The sequence below is a fragment of the Ornithorhynchus anatinus genome, chromosome X1 (genome assembly GCF_004115215.2).
Source record: "Ornithorhynchus anatinus isolate Pmale09 chromosome X1, mOrnAna1.pri.v4, whole genome shotgun sequence".
NCBI lineage: Eukaryota > Metazoa > Chordata > Mammalia > Monotremata > Ornithorhynchidae > Ornithorhynchus > Ornithorhynchus anatinus.
In genome coordinates, this window is record NC_041749.1 from 59,338,089 (window position 1) to 59,355,973 (window position 17,885).

General features: G+C 43.1%; 1 non-coding gene across 1 annotated transcript; it reads left to right on the forward strand.

The window, feature by feature from the left end:
* The first annotated feature begins 216 nt into the window (after window positions 1-216).
* LOC114807226 lies at window positions 217-354 on the forward strand. The gene has a single exon (XR_003755278.1). It is a non-coding gene; the product is annotated as a small nucleolar RNA SNORA7 (small nucleolar RNA).
* The last annotated feature ends 17,531 nt before the right edge of the window (window positions 355-17,885 follow it).

The following is a 17,885-nucleotide window of genomic DNA, read 5'->3' on the forward strand; positions in this document are numbered from 1 at the left end:
TGATCTCCTTTGATAAATATGAATGTATCTCCTTTAAGGCAATGTGAATCTGTGCATGTTCATATGATCTAGTCTTCAAACAAGTAAGTCATGATGATTAGAATAAATTAAATATCTCTCTTTTCCATTCCATTTTGATTTGGTTTTCATGGGAATCTGTGTTTAGGTCTTTACACCAGCATGTGCTTGTTTTCTCCTGGTCTAGTGTTATGCGTTACCCTCTTGGGGTCACAGCTGGAGAGTTTACAGTACTTTACCAGTCTTGACAATGGGAGAGAGAGTCAAGCAGAAGCACACCCTTTCCATTCTTAGCTTGGCCAGTGGCTAGCGAGTGGAAGGCCATCTGCTACAAGTCAAGACTCCTCTATGCTGGGCAGCAGTGGCACGAGAGAAAGTCGAGGGCGGAGGCTCAAATTTACTGCGTGGAAGGAGGCAGTGGTAAACCACTTCTGTATTTTTACCAAGAAAACTCTATGGATACACTACCAGAACAATTGCAGATATAGGTGGGGCATTCTGGGAGAGATGTGCCCATGTGCTGCTATGGGTCAGAGAAGACTCGACAGCATAAGACAAAATAAGTGTTATGTGGAATAAACGAAAAGGGTGGGAATGATGAGGAGTCACTGCAAATTTGGCAGACTGGAGAATAGTTTTGAACCTAAGGGGCATTACATGCCATTTCTCAAGTAACTGGTTAAAATTATTTTTCCACTGTGGTTTCATACATTCTTATTATGCTAATTTAAAAGGAAATAGTTATAATATATATTGTAAATTATTGAAGAAATATGGTCACAAAGAGGAAGAGTGGCCAAACCCACCCAAACCTTCTAAAGCTAATGGCTAAACATTTTGTCTGATTTCCAGCATTTAAAAACTGCATGGCTTGCACGGAGAAGGCTTCAATGGGAGAAATGATTTAATAAAGTTACCCTCTTCTTTGATAAAAATAGAGAAAAGAGGATGGTTCGGTTTACAAAAATGATGGCTTTGGTGGAAAGAATGTGGCATTATTTTTCACATCTTTTCACCGATGCAAGATAGCTAGTTCACTCTCTTACCAAGACCCCAGGGAAGCAACAAGAAAATAATATGACATTAAAAAGCAAGATATTGGTTTTTTTAGACCTGTACTTTAAATGCAAGAAGACCTTTTGGCATCAGTACATGAAATTTAAAACAGCATTTACTACTTTTTTTTTTTTAAACTACTGGAGAAAGTGGAAAATCCCCTTAATGCACTGTTTAGTAAGACTCACCCAATGATTCCTGGAAGGGTGCTGCTATAAGAATTGCCAGTAACATTTCCTCAGAGGACAAGGAGGCAAAGAAAGAAATGAGGAAATTAATTGATTCTTTTACAAAAGAAGTCGCAGTCATTAGTTTGAGAAAAGTGAAAGCAAAACAAAAAATTGAGCCAGGGAAGGTCATCTCCACAGCAAATCCCTGTGTACATAAAAGAGGGTTGAGCCACATTGAGCCACCACAAAACTTGGCTCTCCGAAGATTCTAGTGACCCCTGTTTTGGCTCTGCCTTTCTTTCCCTTTATAAAACTCCCTTTTTTGGTACGTGCCAGTCACTGTAATAAGCACTGGGGTAGATACAACCTTAGCAGGTTGGACACAGTCCCTGTCCCACATGGGGCTCACAGCCTTATTCCCCATTTTAGAGATGAGGCACAGAGAAGTTAAGTGACTTGCCCAAGGGCACACAGCAGGAAAGTGGTGGAGCCAGGATTAGAACCCAGGTCCTTCTGACTCCCAGGCCTGTGCTCTATCCACTGGACCTCGCTGCTTCTCCTTTCCTGTTATGAAGGCTCCCAGTCTCTTCCTGTCCATCTCCTGTGCTGAAAGTCACCTCTCCACTTCTTAGCTTCCTGCTTAAGTAACCCTCTCACAGCAAAAATATCTCCTTCCTTCTCCCCTTGGCTGCTTTGCATCTTTAGCTACTCATGTAGGCCAGTAAAGTATTCTGCATGTATCTTTGTGTGGGGTGGTGTTGTGCCTGTGGATGTTTATGATGGTTTGGTAGTTTGTGTGTGTTTGCACATGCATGTCTGACTCTGATCCCAGGAAAGCCGGGACTACTATATTTTCTTATAAAAAAGAATTAAGAAATATATCTGTAATTTATTAATTTATATTAATGTCTCTCTCCCCCTCTAGACTGTAAGCTCATTGTGGGCATTGTGGTATAATGTACCATTATATATGTTGTACACTCCCAAGCAGTTAGTACAGTGCTCTGTACACAGTAAGTGCTCAATAATAAACGTGATTGAAAAAAAAGAAAAATATTGTATAAAATTTATTTTTTCTTCAACTTTTTACTTCTCAGTTTAATCTGATATCTTATGATAACTAAGCCAACAAATGTAATGAAAAGATAAATGTTGATGATGTGAGTTGGCTGAACTTGACCTGACCATAGCATTTTAGAAGATTGGGAGTATATTGACCAAGCTGCAGGTATTCACTATAATCATTACCAGATGATAATTATTAAGCACTTACATGTGTCAATCAATCATTTATTGAACACTTACTGTGTGCAGAGCATTGTAATAAGCACTTGGGAGGGTACACATAATAGAGTTGGTAGACACGTTCACTGCCCACAGTGAGCTTACATATATGTGTCTTTTCTCTTTAGGAGATTTTAGTCTAAGGAAGACAACATCAATGAGGACAGATATCTAGAAATGGACAGTGACCGGTTGCACTTCAGAAAATAAGAAGGCTGATTTTTTTTGAGATTACTAAAAAACAACAACTGAGGGACAGAGGATCTGCATGAAGGAATTGATTAAAGTGAGAGTGGTTTGCTCAAAGCCACAGCATTCTCTCAACTCTGCCACTTGTGTTTCGGCTGGATCACGGAATAAGCAAATGGCTAAGGTGTAGTACATTTTTGAAGTGTACACTAATTTTTGTTGAATGTGAAGGACCCATTTACAGCCAAAGTGGTGGCACCATACTGCCAATGTGAAAACTGTGACTCTTCAGATAGTTGCCTGTTAGCCACAATCATCTTCACCATTTGGGCTAACTAGCTATTATTCAGTTTTCCTGCTGAACCTGGCCTCACAGAAGGCCCCATATGGGTTTCTGGTTAGAAGCCTTCACCATTGATGATGTATCTCCAGCAGGCATTCTTCTATTTGCAGAGCTGAGTCTAGAACCCAGGTTTCTTCATCATCAAAGGTATTTGAGCGCTTACTAGGTGCAGAACACTCTACTAAGTGTTTGGGAGAGTACAGTACAACAGAGAGTTGGCAGATAAACTCCCTGTCCACAACAAGTTTACAGTCTAGTTGTTTCCCCAAATTATCCGCCGAACCAAACGAGACTCCGACGAAACAGAGAAACTGCTCTATGCTTAATTTGAAGCCTTTTTGAACAGGTGTCAGTTTGGCAAAATTGCTTTTTCCAAAAGTTACCCACTCTGTTTTGGAGAATGCTTTAGGTCTGAAGGGGGCAGTAAAAGGGCTAAAGATCAAAGTGCCAAAGGTTGTCCTAAATAAAAGCAAAGAACGGATTCTTTTGGCGAGCTGTCACCTCAATTAAACGAAGGCAAACCGCACTTTGGATATCACTTGTACAGCACACGTTCTTACAGAAACGCACTTATAAAGTGCTTTCCAGTCCTTGGATGGCTGCGGATAGGGACCGCGTTTGATAACTCTGTTGTATTATACTCTCCCGCGCGCTAAGTACAGTGCTCTGCACAAAGTAAGCACTCGATACATGCCATCGATTGACTGACGGTACCGGGAAGATGCCATTAGCCTTTAATGCAGATCCCAAGGTTTTCCCCCCAAATCTCTAGAGTTTCGAGGCCAAGAATCCAAACAGCGGCCACCTCTCTGCTTCTTCCTTCTCTCCTTTCTTCGAGGAATAGAAAGGACACGAAGCTCTCGCCCAGAGACCTGCGAAACCCCTCTCCTCTCAGCACCTGCTTGATAACGGCGGTGATACGGTTGGAGCAAGAGGAGTCACGACCCGCCAGCAGGCGGGGCGACCAGAGAAGGAGAGTGATGTTGACCACGTGTGCGGGCTGGAGGGGTGAGGGGCGGGGGAAGCGGTGGGGGGCAGCTGCCTTGCTCCTCCGGCCAATCAGCTCAGACTGCGGCCGAGCCCAGTTTCGAGCTGTCTTCCCTCCCCCTCTCCTCCTCTCTCACTCGGGCACCGCTCGCTCTGCCCGGCTGCACCCCACCGAGCTCCCCCTGTGCTCCGCTTCCGCGCTCACCGGCTCAAGGGGTATTTTTTTTTCAGCTTCGCGCGCTCTCTCTCTGCAAGACTAGACACTTGAGAACTTTCTTTTTCTTGCTCTTCGCTTCCCATCCCCCTATCTCCCCCCAAATTGCTTCGGCTGGGAAGGCGCCGGTTCCCAGTGCCGCACTCCGGCGATGCCAGGGAGCCTGCGCTTTGAACTTGCTCTTCGCCTGGACTTCGGCTCCACCTGCGCCCGATCGGGGGCTTTTCTCTGCCAACCCATGGGGTCTTAAGTGCCGGCCCGCGCTCTCCCCCGACTGAGCTGGCTCGTCTCCCTTCCGGCCTCAAGCCAGGTGAAAGAGGAGGGGGACAGCTGGATGCGCAGGGAGGAAACGACTGGGAATCAGCGCCGCTGCCGAGCCCCACTGAGGGTACCCAGCAACTGGTCCGTCCTCTTCCGCAGGTAAGGGCGGTTCTGAGATCAAGTCTCCCAAGCGCTTAGCACAGTGTTCTGCACATTGCAAGCGCTTAATAGATGCCACTGATTGATCTGGGCAACCGGGGGTGGTGGGGAATGGGGGTGCTTCGGCGTCACCTCGAAGAAGGCAAACATCCCCGAGCGGGGATGTAGGCGAACTTGCTCCCCAAAGTTGGAAGCAGCCGGCTCCCTCCCCCTGGAGACGACCACGGAACAGGCAGTTCCCGGGAGCCCACGGACCGCTGCGTTGCGCTCCGAATTGGGGCGAGGGCGAGGTCGGAGATCGGTTTGGGGGGGCAGGGAGGGGAATGGGTGGCGGAGGTCCGTCCTGGGGAGAGCGGAGGGTGGCCGGGTGGGTTCGCTTCGTCGACCACCTTGAAGAGCTACACTTCTCTGCGCCCGGCGCCCAGCGCGGCGGAGCCGGAGAGCAGGGGGAAAGGTGGACGGGTGGGAGCTCGGGGAAATTGGTAGGAAGAGCGAGAGGGCCCTCAGGGAAACTGCCGAGATCAGGAAGGAAGAAAGGAACTGATGCGAAGCCCGCTCCTCCCCTCTCTGCCGTCCAACGCAGAAACCGCGATCAGTTCCTAGGGGCGCTGGTCGGGAGGAGAGGAAGAAGAGGAACGCAGAGGTACCGGGGTGCACATGTGTGTGTGTTTATGGGGGCGGTGACTTTCAGGGTGCCGGAGGCTCCTTATCTCCTCCTCTGCCTCGAGTTGGAGGTGTTCGCCGCACCAAACCCAGAAGAAAGATACGGAAAGTTTGTATTTTTTTTTTCTCTTTTTCATCCCGCCCAATTTGTGAGGGATGTCCAAGCTCCCGCCCTCACCCTGTCATGAGAGTCAAACTATCCGAGTCCCGCTCCTGGCATGATCTGCCGCCACCCCCTTCATCCCTTTCCATTCTTCTTAGGGAAATTACCGTTTTTTTTGCTTGATATTAAGGGCCAGACAGGCAGAGTTCCACAGTGTTCTTTCCTCCGCCCCTCGCTCCTGTAGATAATCAGATCGTTTCCCTTTCCCTCCTTTTCCCACGTTGGCTGTGTCCTTTCTGGTCACTTTGCTACTTGTAGTGTCCAACTGCCACTAGGACTGAGCGATGCCCTTGGGATCTCGGAAGGCCTAAGGAAAAGGAGGGCGGGTCAAACGGAGGAAGAAAGAAGTAGGAAAAAGGGAGACGAAGAGTTGAAGAAGGGCAAGAGAGAAGCGAGCAAGAGGCAGGGACTAGAAAGATGGGCTATTAGTGGTAGCAGAAATTGCCTTGGGTTCCAGAGGTTTTTCCAGTGACTTCCTTCAGCTGTATTTCTCTTTAACCTTACACTTCTCCAGATCTGTCTTGGTTGATTTGACAGGCAAATGTGCTTTGCGCTGGAAGAATTAGTCCTAGTTTTATGTGACAATTTTATTGTAACCTGTGTACAGTAGTTGTAAAAAGTAATCCATTCCCTATTTGAAACGATTCACATATTGATATTAGTTTTCCATCACAAATCCTGAAGAAAAGCACTACTTATACCCCTGCCTTCCTCGCCGCCCTACCCCCCCCCATCAAGCTGCTTATATCGAGGAACAATTTAAGTATTTACCTAGGCATTGGTGTGATAGTATATGACTTTAGGTTTTCTAACACAATAGTGCGTACATTCTTCTGTGGAATTTAATTTTTAAAGCGAGAGGTGGATAAATGCATTGCAATAAGCAAATTTCAAAAGCTCGTTGCAGTTATTACATTACAGTACTGAAGTAATGTAAGTTGGTGATTAATAAATCAGTAAAGTTAAACCTAACCAACTTCAGTAGGAAAAAACATCTCATCACAGACAGTAATTTATGATAGCAAAATCAAAGTCATTTTGTTGTTATTGCTATTATGGTATCAAGCACTTACTTTGTGCCAGGCACTGTACTAAGCGCTCTGATGATGACTTGTATGTTCCCAGACTGACCATCTGAGTTTAACATGAAATAGCCTTTCCCATTTATGTAAAAACATTTTCTTGTATGAGGACAAATTTACCAGTCAGGATCCTAGAAAGCTCAATGCAATATACAAGCCTGGTAAGTACACCTTTCTTTCTCCCTGTTCAGCTTGGAATAGTCTATTACCTTTATTACCATTATAAAGAAGTAATAGAACAAACACCCCCACCCCCTCACATCCTATTTAGATTTATTACCTTGTATCAGTATTTTAATGAGTATCTTTTTAGGTATTTTTCCCCTAATGAAGGAAAACACACAGCCAAATATGTCATTCTGAATTTGGCTTTAAATTTTTTTAAAAAAACAAACCTAGTAACTTTTTGATTAGTCACTTGAATTTTTAGCATTCATTTCTTTTTCATCAGTAGTGTAATATCTGCACATTTTTACAATTATAGTGACCTAGGGCACATCTATTTAATGAATACCCTATTTGGCCCTTTTCAGAGATATGGATTGTTTGGTGACTTGGTTTCATTTAGTTTAAAAATGACTACTTGCTGTTCGTGTTTTCTTTTGTGGTACATTAGCTGCTTTTATCTTCACCACTCATTTTACTCTAATGGCTAGTATCAGTACTTTGTTATGTAAATGGTTTGTTGTTGCATATGATGTTAAAACTCTGCATTCACTGGGGATTAACACATTGGCATGACATCATCACCAGCCAATCCTGTTACCATTTTGGGCATACATTGACAAAAAGTCACATTATCATAATAACCAAGTGATTCTGTAACCTTTGAATGGAAAAATGGGAAAGCCATCATATCATTCATTGTCTCTCACTTATAACCTGTTAGACATTTTTTGGGATTGCTTTTCCATAAAGCTCAGGTTAATAATCAGATTCATTACTGCTTTTTACTTGAGTGTGTATGTAGTTATATAAAATCTGCATGTACATATTTTATTCTAAACCTTTTTTCATTTTTACATTAACTTGCACATTAAAATAACTCAACTCTATTTCCAATACATTGTTGTAAATATATAGTTTCACTTTACTGTATTAATTTGTTTAGCAACTGTATTTTCAATTTACTTCTACCACTTTTTTGAGCATAAGGATTTTGATGAGCATAAACTGAATGTTTAATAGAACTATATTTTGTATGGCACTGTATCTTGCATGATATGGTGCATTTTTGATCAGTTATGCTTAACTTGAAAGCCACAAAAAATGACATGATCATTTTATTACAGAGAAAGAACACCTTCCAAAAGGTGGCAGAATTTTCTTCTGTGTGAATTATGCTTACAAGTGTGAGTTGACACCTTTGAAAGTTGAAGACCTCTAGCTTTAAATGGGTGCCGGATTGACAATAAATCGATCACATCCCTCTTTCATTGCATCAAAACTAAATATGCCACCCTTTATGCAGGGGTAAGAGTAATTTATTTTTGCATTTTCCATTTCTTCTTTGGCCTTCTGCTGAAACTGGTTGTAAGGGTGCTGAACACTAAGGGGAATTGTGTTCTTTGTTGTAGTACTGTGATTCCCATTGGCTGGAAATGGGTATGGGGCTATCTGTTGATAGCAGCAGGTCTCTGAACTACATGCGTGAACTGTGATCGGATGGCAATGAATTTTGGCACCTACTGACCTGGACTAAATTTGAATTTGTGAAGAAGACTTGAAAGTTCCGAAGCTGCATCTGCGACCTTCCTCAGACTAGGTATCTGCATTTTCTACTTGATGCAGGAGGGTATATAGCAGGGCTTTTCTTATTAATAAAAATGCTGAGAGACATATTTAATTTTGGTTTACTCCCAAATGACTAATTCCAAGCATAAGACAGAATATGAATTTTATAGTAGAATTGAAAAAAACCCCCTTAATTTTCCATTTTTTTTCTGTAAAGTGGCTTTTGGACATATATTTTATGGTGTATTTGAGTAGAGCTATTTGAGTTTGAGCTAAATTTTTAATAGCTAATCTGAATATCTTTAAGGCTTTATTTTTAAAGACTGACAGAACACTGGATTATCTGAAAGGATAACAGTTGACAAAAATCCCTTAATGAGCTTCATTATCAGCCACAACATTCACACAGCAAGCACTGTACTACTGCATAGGAACAAACAATTGAAGTAAAAGACATCATCCTGGCCCTGAAGGATCTTACAATCTAATAGGAGACACAAACTGAAATTCTAATCATAATCTTCCTCTAAAGGGTCAAATTTTAGCAAAGGATAAAACATTTGCACTGCATGGATCAGTAGATAATTTATTATTTCTGAATAACTGCAAGAACTCTGTAGCTAGTAGGATGTCTTCAATTCCTACAAGTTACATCCAAGGACTTGCCATTTTGTAACCACTTCCTCCCCATACTTTTTAAAAACAAAATCCTGTCAATGTAAAATTAACTTAATTGCCTCATCTACTTACTGTGCTAACTTGTGGATGGTTGTCAGAAACTCTTGTGCATACTTCAGGAATTTAAGTCAGTCTTTTGGATACTTCAGATACTTCCCCTCTAGACTGTAAGCTTGTTGTACACAGGGAATGCTCTCTCCCTTGCGCTTAGTACAGTACTCTGCACGTAGTAAGCACTCAAATATGATTGATTCAATATTAGTTTTAACAAAACTGAGAATTAAATTTTAAGTCCTGGAAACAGTACTATTGTGTGTGTGTGTGTGTAATTCTGAATGTAGTGTTACAGTCTCCTCTTAATCAGTTTTTGTGCCTTTTAGTTTCCAATGATGATAAATTCTGGCATTTTTTAGCACTTATTATGTGCCAAGTACTGTACTAAGCATGGGGGTAGATACAAAGCAGTCAGATGACATATGATGATCCAAGCACTCATAATTTTCTGCTTTGATTACTGCATCAGCGTCCTCACTGACCTCCCTGCATCCCTTCTCTCCCCTCTCCAGCCCATACATCATTCTGCTGCTCAGATAATTTTTCTGAAAAATAATTTATTTCATATCTCCCCACTCCTCAAGAACCTCCAGTGGTTACCCATCCGTCTCTGCATTAAACAGAAACTTCTTACCGTTGGCTTTTCAGTGCTCAATCAGCTTGCCCGCCTCCTAGCTCACCTAGCTGATTTCCTACTACAACTCATCCAGCATACTTTGCTCTGCCAACAGCAACCTACTCACTGTCCCATGATCCCATTTATCTTGCTACTGACCTCTTCCCCCACATCCTCCTTCTGGCCTTGAACTCCCTCCCTCTTCATATCCGACAGACCACCACTCCCCCCCCCCCACCTCCCCAGACCTTATTAAAATCACATCTCCTCTAAAAGGTCTGTCCCAGCTAAGCCTTCACTTCCCCAACTCCCTCTCCATTCTGGGTCACTTATGTATTTGGATCTGTACCTCTAGACTGTCAGCTCCTTGTGGGCAGGGAACATGTGTACTCTGTTGTATTGTACTCTTCCAACTGCTTAGGACAGTGTTCTTCACAAAATAACCACTCAATAAATACCGTTGATTGACCTCCTTGTGGGTAATCTTGCCAATCATTTAATTAGTGTTGTCTCCGACTTGGAATATGGCCTAAGGAATTCGTGAAGTTTTTGTTTTTATGAGTCTTCATGACTACTTTCGTTTGCTTAGATTAACTGACTTTGAGAGAAGTGTGTAGTTCTTTGATTTTTCCTGGTTGTTTTCTATTAGTGTAAATTGATGAAATATTTAAACTACACAGTTTTGTCCATATTTTACTAGTGCATGAGACAACTACACCACTGAACAGGATGGGATATTAGAGAAGATTGCTTATTCAGTCATATTTATTGAATACTTACTGTGTGCATAGCACTGTACTAAGCGCTTGGGAGAGTACAATACGACAATAATCAGATACATTCGCTGCCCACAACGAGCTTACAGTCTAGATGGGGGAGACAGACATTCATATAAGTAAACTACAGATGTGTACATAAGTGCCTTGGGGCTGGGTCGGGGGAAGAACAAAGGGAGCAAGTCAGGGCAACACAGAAGGGAGTGGAAGAAGAGGAAAGGGGGGCTTAAGCAGGGAAGTCCTCCTGGAGGAGATGTGCCTTCAATAAGGCTCCGAAGGAGGGGAGAATCATTGTCGGGTTTGAGGAGGGAGGGAATTCCAGGCCAGAGGCAGGATGTGGGTGAGGGGTCGGCAGTGAGATAGGTGAAATTGAGACATGGTGAGAAGGTTAGCATTAGAGGAGCAAAGTGCGTAGGTTGGGTTGTAGTAGGAGAGTAGTGAGGTAGGAGGGGGCAAGGTGATGGAGTGCTTTAAAGCCAATAGTGAGGAGTTTTTCTTTGATGTGGAGGTGGATGGGCAACCACTGGAGATCTTTTGAGGAATGGGGTGACATGCCCTAATCATTTTTGTAGAAAAAATGATCTGGAATCAGAGTGAAATATGGACTGGAGTGGGGAGAGGCAGGAGGCTGGGAGGTCAGCAAGGAGGCTGATGCAGTAATCCAGGAGGGATAGGATTAGTGATTGTATTAACATGGTAGCAGTTTGGATGGAGAGGAAAGGGTGGATTTTAGCTATCTTGTGAAGGTGGGACTGACAGGATTTGGCGATGGATTGAATATGTGGGTTGAGTGAGAGGAGTTGAGGATAATGCCAAGGTTTCAGGCTTGTGAGACGGAAGGATGGAGATGCATCTACAGTGATGGGAAAGTCAGGGGGAGGACAGGGTTTGGATGGGAAGATAAGGAGTTCTGTTAAACTTGAGGTGATGGGAGGACATCCAAGTACAGATGTCTTGAAGACAAGAGGAAATGCAAGACTGCAGAGAAGGAGAGAGATCAGTCCTGGAGATGTAGATTTGGGTATCATCTGCATAGAGGTAGTAGTTGAGGCCATGGGAGCAAATGAGTTCTCCAAGGGTGTGGTTGTAGATGGAGAATAGAAGGGGACCCAGAAATGAACCTTGAAAGACCCCCCACAGTTAGCGGGTGGGAGGCAAAGGAGACTGAGAATGAATGGCCAGATAGGTAAGAGAAGAACCAGGAGAGGACAGAGTCAGTGAAGCCAAGGTTGGGTAATGTTTTGAGGAGAAGGGAGTGGGTACCAAAGTGTTGAAGGCAGCTGAGTAATCGAGGAGGATTAGGATGGAGTAGAGGCCATTGGATATGGCAAGAAGGAGATCATTGGTCACCTCTGAGAGGAAAGTTTCTATGGAGTGAAGGGGATGGAAGTCACTCCTTAACTTCTTAACTTCTATCTTTAACCACTCACTCTCCAATGGCTTCTTCCCCTCTGCCTTCAAACATGCCCATGTCTCCCCCATTCTAAAAAAAACCCCTCTCGACCCCACTTCCCCTTCCAGTTATCGCCCTATCTCCCTACTGCCCTTCCTTTCCAAGCTCCTAGAATGAGTCATCTACACTTGCTGCCTAGAATTCCTTAACTCCCATTCTCTCCTGGACCCCCTCCAATCTGGCTTCCATCCCCTCCACTCTACTGAGACTGCTCTCTCTAAGGTCACCCATGACCTCCTTATTGCCAAATCCAGTAGCTCCTACTCTATCCTAATCCTCCTTGACCTCTCTGCTGCCTTTGACACTGTTGACCATCCCCTTCTCCTCCACACCTTATCTCACCTTGGCTTCACGGACTCCGTCCTCTCCTGGTTCTCCTCTCATCTCTCTGGCCGTTTATTCTCGGTCTCCTTCGCGGGCTCCTCCTCCCCCTCCCATCCTCTAACTGTTGGGGTTCCTCAAGGGTCAGTTCTTGGCCCTCTTCTGTTCTCCATATACACCCACTCCCTTGGTGAACTCATTCGCTCTCACGGCCTCAACTATCATCTCTGTGCAGATGAAACACAGATCTACATCTCTGCCCCTGTCCCAAGCCCTGTCCTCTTCCTGACTTCCCTATCACTGTGGATGGTACGACCATCCTTCCCGTCTCGCAAGCCCGCAACCTCAGTGTCATCTTTGACTTAGCTCTCTCATTCACTCCACACATCCAATCCGTCACCAAGACCTGCTGGTCTCACTTATATAATATCGCCAAGATCCGCCCTTTCCTCTCCACCCAAACGGCTATCTTACTGTTACAGGCTCTCATAATATCCCGGATGGATTATTGTGTCAGCCTTCTCTCTGATCTCCCTTCCTCCTGCCTCTCCCCGCTCCAGTCTATTCTTCATTCCGCTGCCCGGCTCATCTTCCTGCAGAAACGCTCTGGGCATGTCACTCCCCTACTTAAAAACCTCCAGTGATTGCCTATCAACCTCCGCATGAAACAAAAACTTCTCACTCTAGGCGTCAAGGCTCTCCATCACCTTGCCCCCTCCTACCTCTCCTCCCTTCTCTCTTTCTACTGCCCACCCCGCACTCTCCGCTCCTCTGCCGCCCACCTCCTCACCGTCCCCCATTCTCGCCTATCCCACCGTCAACCCCTGGCCCACGTCCTCCCGCTGTCCTGGAATGCCCTCCCTCCTCACCTCCGCCAAACTAATTCTTTTCTCCTCTTCAAAACTCTACTGAGAGCTCACTTCCTCCAAGAGGCCTTCCCAGACTGAGCTTCCCCTTTTCCCTCTGCTCACTCTGCTCTCCCTTTACCCCCCCCTTCACCTCCCCTCAGCTAAGCCCCCTTTTCCCCCCCTTTCCCTCTGCTCCTCCCCCTCTCCCTTCCCCTCTCCTAAGCACTGTGCTTGTCCGCTCAATTGTATATATTTTTATTTCCCTATTTACTTTGTTAATGAGATGTACATCCCCTTGTTTCTATTTATTGCTATTGTTTTAATGAGATGTTCATCCCCTTGATTCTATTTATTGCTATTGTTTTTGTTTGTCTGTCTCCCCTGATTAGACTGTAAGCCCATCAGTGGGCAGGCACTGTCTCTATCTGTTGCTGATTTGTACATTCTAAGCGCTTAGTACAGTGCTCTGCACATAGTAAACGTTCAGTAAATACTATTGAATGAAGTCAGACTGCTTAATAAGGAGATTACCCCTTCTGGAAGGTAACAGTTTATAATTGGTCTTTCTCCATTCTTCTTACACCTGTGTCTTCTGAATCTTAATCTTTCACATTATCCTGCTATTGCAGAACCCCTAGAATGAGATGATGATAATAATAATGATGATGCCGGTATTTGTTAAGCACTTACTATGTGCCAGGCACTGTACTAAATGCTGGGGTGGACATAAGCAAGTCAAGTTCAACACAGTTCCTGCCTCATTTGGGGCTCAGTCTGTCTCCATTTTACACATGAGGTAACTGAGGTACAGAGAAATGAAGTGACTTATCCAAGGTCACACAGCAGACAAGTGGTGGAGCTGGAATTAGGACCTATGACCTTCCGACTCCCAGGCCTGGGCTCTATCCACTGTGCCATGCTGCTTCATAGGCCAATCATAATACCTGTTCTGCAATCACAAGGGTTCTCTCAAGAAACTTCACCCTTAAAGCTCATTTAGAATTTATATTCTGATTCTGGTTGTCAGACTTCCAGAGAGGTGTGAAAAAAGTAATTTCATTAACATTTGAAACCAAGTTGTAAAGGTTTGACTGTTTCATTGTGGTTCTGACCCTTTCTTCGTAGGGCATGTAAATAGGAAAGCCTGTGAAGCTTCATAATGGCCTTCATAATGATCTTCCTCTTTTAAATCACCATAAGGTTTGGAGGTAATTAATTGGGGTAAATTCTCAAATTTCATTTTACTTGTCTGATTTGCTTTTTCCCTGTTTCAGATTAAATTTCTGAACTGAAACAGTGTGGCCCTGTGGAAAGAGCAAGGAACTGGGTTCTTATTTCAGCTCACCACTTGCCTGCTGTGTGACCTTGTGTGAGTCACTTAACCTCTCTGTGCCTCAGTTTCCTCATCTGTAAATTTGGAATTCAATACTTCTTCTCCTTTCCACTTAGTGAACTTTGCGTGGGGCATGGACTGTGTCCTATCTGTATATACTGTCTCTATCTCAGTGCTTGGTACATAGTAAGTACTTATTGTTATTATCATGAGTGCTTCATATAGCATCATGTGCCCTTGGGCAAGCCCAGTGAGAGATTGAGGAACAAATCACCCTATAAACTTAGTTACTATTTAAATTATTTGACAACTTTTTTGAAAACAGGCAATTTGCAATGTAATCTTACCTTTTCATTGCTTTCAGTACTGATTATGTATCCAAGTTTTATATCTCACATCACATATGCACATAGAGCTTTATTGAAATTTTTTTTTCTTTACACACACACGCACACACACACACACAAGGGTTTCTATGGCTCCAGTTTTCTGTTACATTTTTTTCAGCACCTTCATACATATGCCGAGCTTTCCATGGATGTGGAGGTCCAGTAAGCAAATAGGTAAGGTGTGAATGACTCTTCTCTTCCATGTGTTGAGTTTTCATCAAGTTCAAAAAATGCACAGAAAGAAACTCAGAAAAGGAATTTCTTAGTCTTAACTCTTTTTTCTAAGGTAGTTTAAATTTAAGTGGTAGGCATGTTTTATAATGTTTTAGAAAGGCTTACCTAGCTGCTAGTCATGCTATTTACGATGGTGAAGATGATGGAGTCTATCACTGAGAGTGATGGAAAAGCCTTGGTCCTGAGTCTTCAGGACCAAGAAACTATGTTAAGGGGCTGATCATAGTGATAGAGGTTTGTGCAGTGTGACTTGCACTTTCTCATTCCTGTCATTCATGATCTCTCTGGGACACAGGGTGGCGGTCTGGTTTTCAGTTGGGTCTGTCTCCTGATATTGATGTGGCCCTAGAATACCTTTGTTATATTTTGTATGGTATTTGTTAATCATATTTGCCAAGGGCTCACTATGAGCAGAACACTGTACTAAGTGCTTGGGAAAGTACAATATAACAGAGTTGGTAGCCACATTCCCTGCCCACAACAAGCTTATAGATTTGTGGAGGAGACAGACATTAATATAAATAGCTTATGGATAATGAACATAAGTGCCACGGGGCTGAAGAAGGGGTGAATTAAGGGTGCAAATCCAAGTTCAGGGGTGTCGCAGAAGGGGTGGGAGAAGGGAAATGAGGGCTTAGTCGGAGAAGGCCTCTTGGAGGAGATGTGCCTTCAATACACCTAAGCCCTTATTATATGCCAGGCACTGTACTAAGTGCTGGGGTAAATACAAGCTAATCAGGTTGGACACAGTGCCTGTCCCACTTGGGGCTCACAATATTAATCCCCCTTTTACAGATGTGGAAACTGAGGCACAGAGAAGTTAAATGACTTGCCCAAGGCCACACTGCAGACAAGGGGCGGAGCCCAGATTAGAACCCAGGTCCTTCTGACTCTCAGCCCTATGTTCTATCCACTAGGCTACACTGCTTTTCATTATGTCTGGTGTTTTAAATTTAAATATCCAGTCTTCTGTCTCAGCTCCTACCTCTTTGTTCAGTGGTTTGGAAGTGGCATCTGTGTTTCTAGGGGCCAGGGAGGGGCGTTTAGTGACTCTAGAGCAAAGGAGTCCTTTTGGGATCCGCCTTTGGCTCTGCAAATTTTCTTTAAAAAAGTTCCGTATGCCATCACTAAATTATGTTTCATAGCCTGCATGATGCCCATAACCTAATGTAGCTCTGTTAGTTCTAGGTTGGCAGAGGTACCCTGTGTATCCATGAGTCCTGTTGGTGTCCGGCCTAGGCACAAAGTTGGAGGCCCAAAGCTTCTTTTTATGTCTAAGACCCACCTACAGCCAAAGTCACTGCATGTAGTGCCAGTATTTTGCCAAAGTGCTAACCCAGCTGGTGGTTTCCTTAGTTGCTGGTGTGGTCTTTGTTGCCTATGTTAGGCAGTTATTTTTTAGTATTCCTCCTTGGATTATCTACCTCCTAGAATGCCCTAGGTGATTCTTCACTCAGAAACCACTAATGGCAACATCCCAACGGGCAGAAATGGGACTTGAACCCAAGTCTCCTGACTCCCAGAGCAGTGCTCTTTCCACAGGATCAACTGCAGGGCTATGCTATTTATACAATAATAGGAAACATTTACAATATTACACGGAGGAATAATATTATTGTGTTCTTTCTTCAGTAGAAAGTAACAAATTGTGCTTTTTCGTTCTAAAGGATGTTTTAAAAGAATGTCAAATCACTTATCTGTTCCCCCTCTGGTGTTATGAGACTCCAGTAAGATGAAACTGTAGTTCATCGATGCCAGTTTAAGCACTCCATTATGAAATACTTGCTATTTGACTTATAGCATGTTTCATATAATGAAGAGCCCTAAGAGGCTGTGAATATTTTTGGCTTTTTAATATCAATACTCCTTTCAGTAGTCTTTATGATAAGAGACAACTGTGCAAACTGTAGGCTTTTTTTAAAATCTCAAAACAATATTTTGCTTCAGTTAAAAAGAAAATAATCAAGATAAACCCTAAATAGGATCCTAACAATAATTGCATTATTCCAGCAAGTCCAGAGGAAATAGGCATATTGGTAGCGTATGTACAGTCTAATTTTTAGTTATTGCCAGTGAGGGCATGTTTCAGTCATTTTTACAGAACTGACAATTGATCAATTTTGTTAAGCCCTGGTTCTTTTTAAGCAGCACATGTTTATTCATTATTATAATTACACAGGGATGAAAGCATCTAAGACTGTGATGAGCAGAACAAGTTGCCAAGGTATTCAGATATTTCCATGTTTACACAGTGAATGTTTTGCAAATTAAGGGCCACAAATGTTCTTCCACTGAATTGTGACTTCAAGGAATTCTAAGTCATTTGTGTTTCTCAGATTTGTTTGTTACAGATACATTTATCAGTTCTTATTTTTCCATTTTAGATATACTTAAGCCTGTTATGTAACCCAATAACTAAATAGTCTAGTGGGTTACCTTAATAAGTGCTGATGGAAAAATACAAAAAAAATGCATGTTTTATCAGTGACTTTCTTCAGGCTTATTTGCTAACTTAATCTTTTTTAAATTAGCACTAGCTCCAGGATTATTGAGAGCAGAAAAGTTGCACAAATTGTCCTTTCCTTATGCACAATTAATACATTTCATTTAAAAAGACTATTCTTTCAATTTATTACCCTCAACAATGTTTATAAAAGAAAACAATTTCACAAGACTGAACGCTAAGGTCACCCCGGGGGGCCGGGGGGTGGCGGGAAGGGGAAAGACTCTTAGGATTCCTAGAAAGCTGTTTCTTAAACATATTTTGATTTGAAGTTTACTCTCTTCACAAAGAGTTGTGATCCCAAGTGTAAATCCAGATTCTGTTTTGATATGTAAACTTTTCAAATCATAGTGTAAA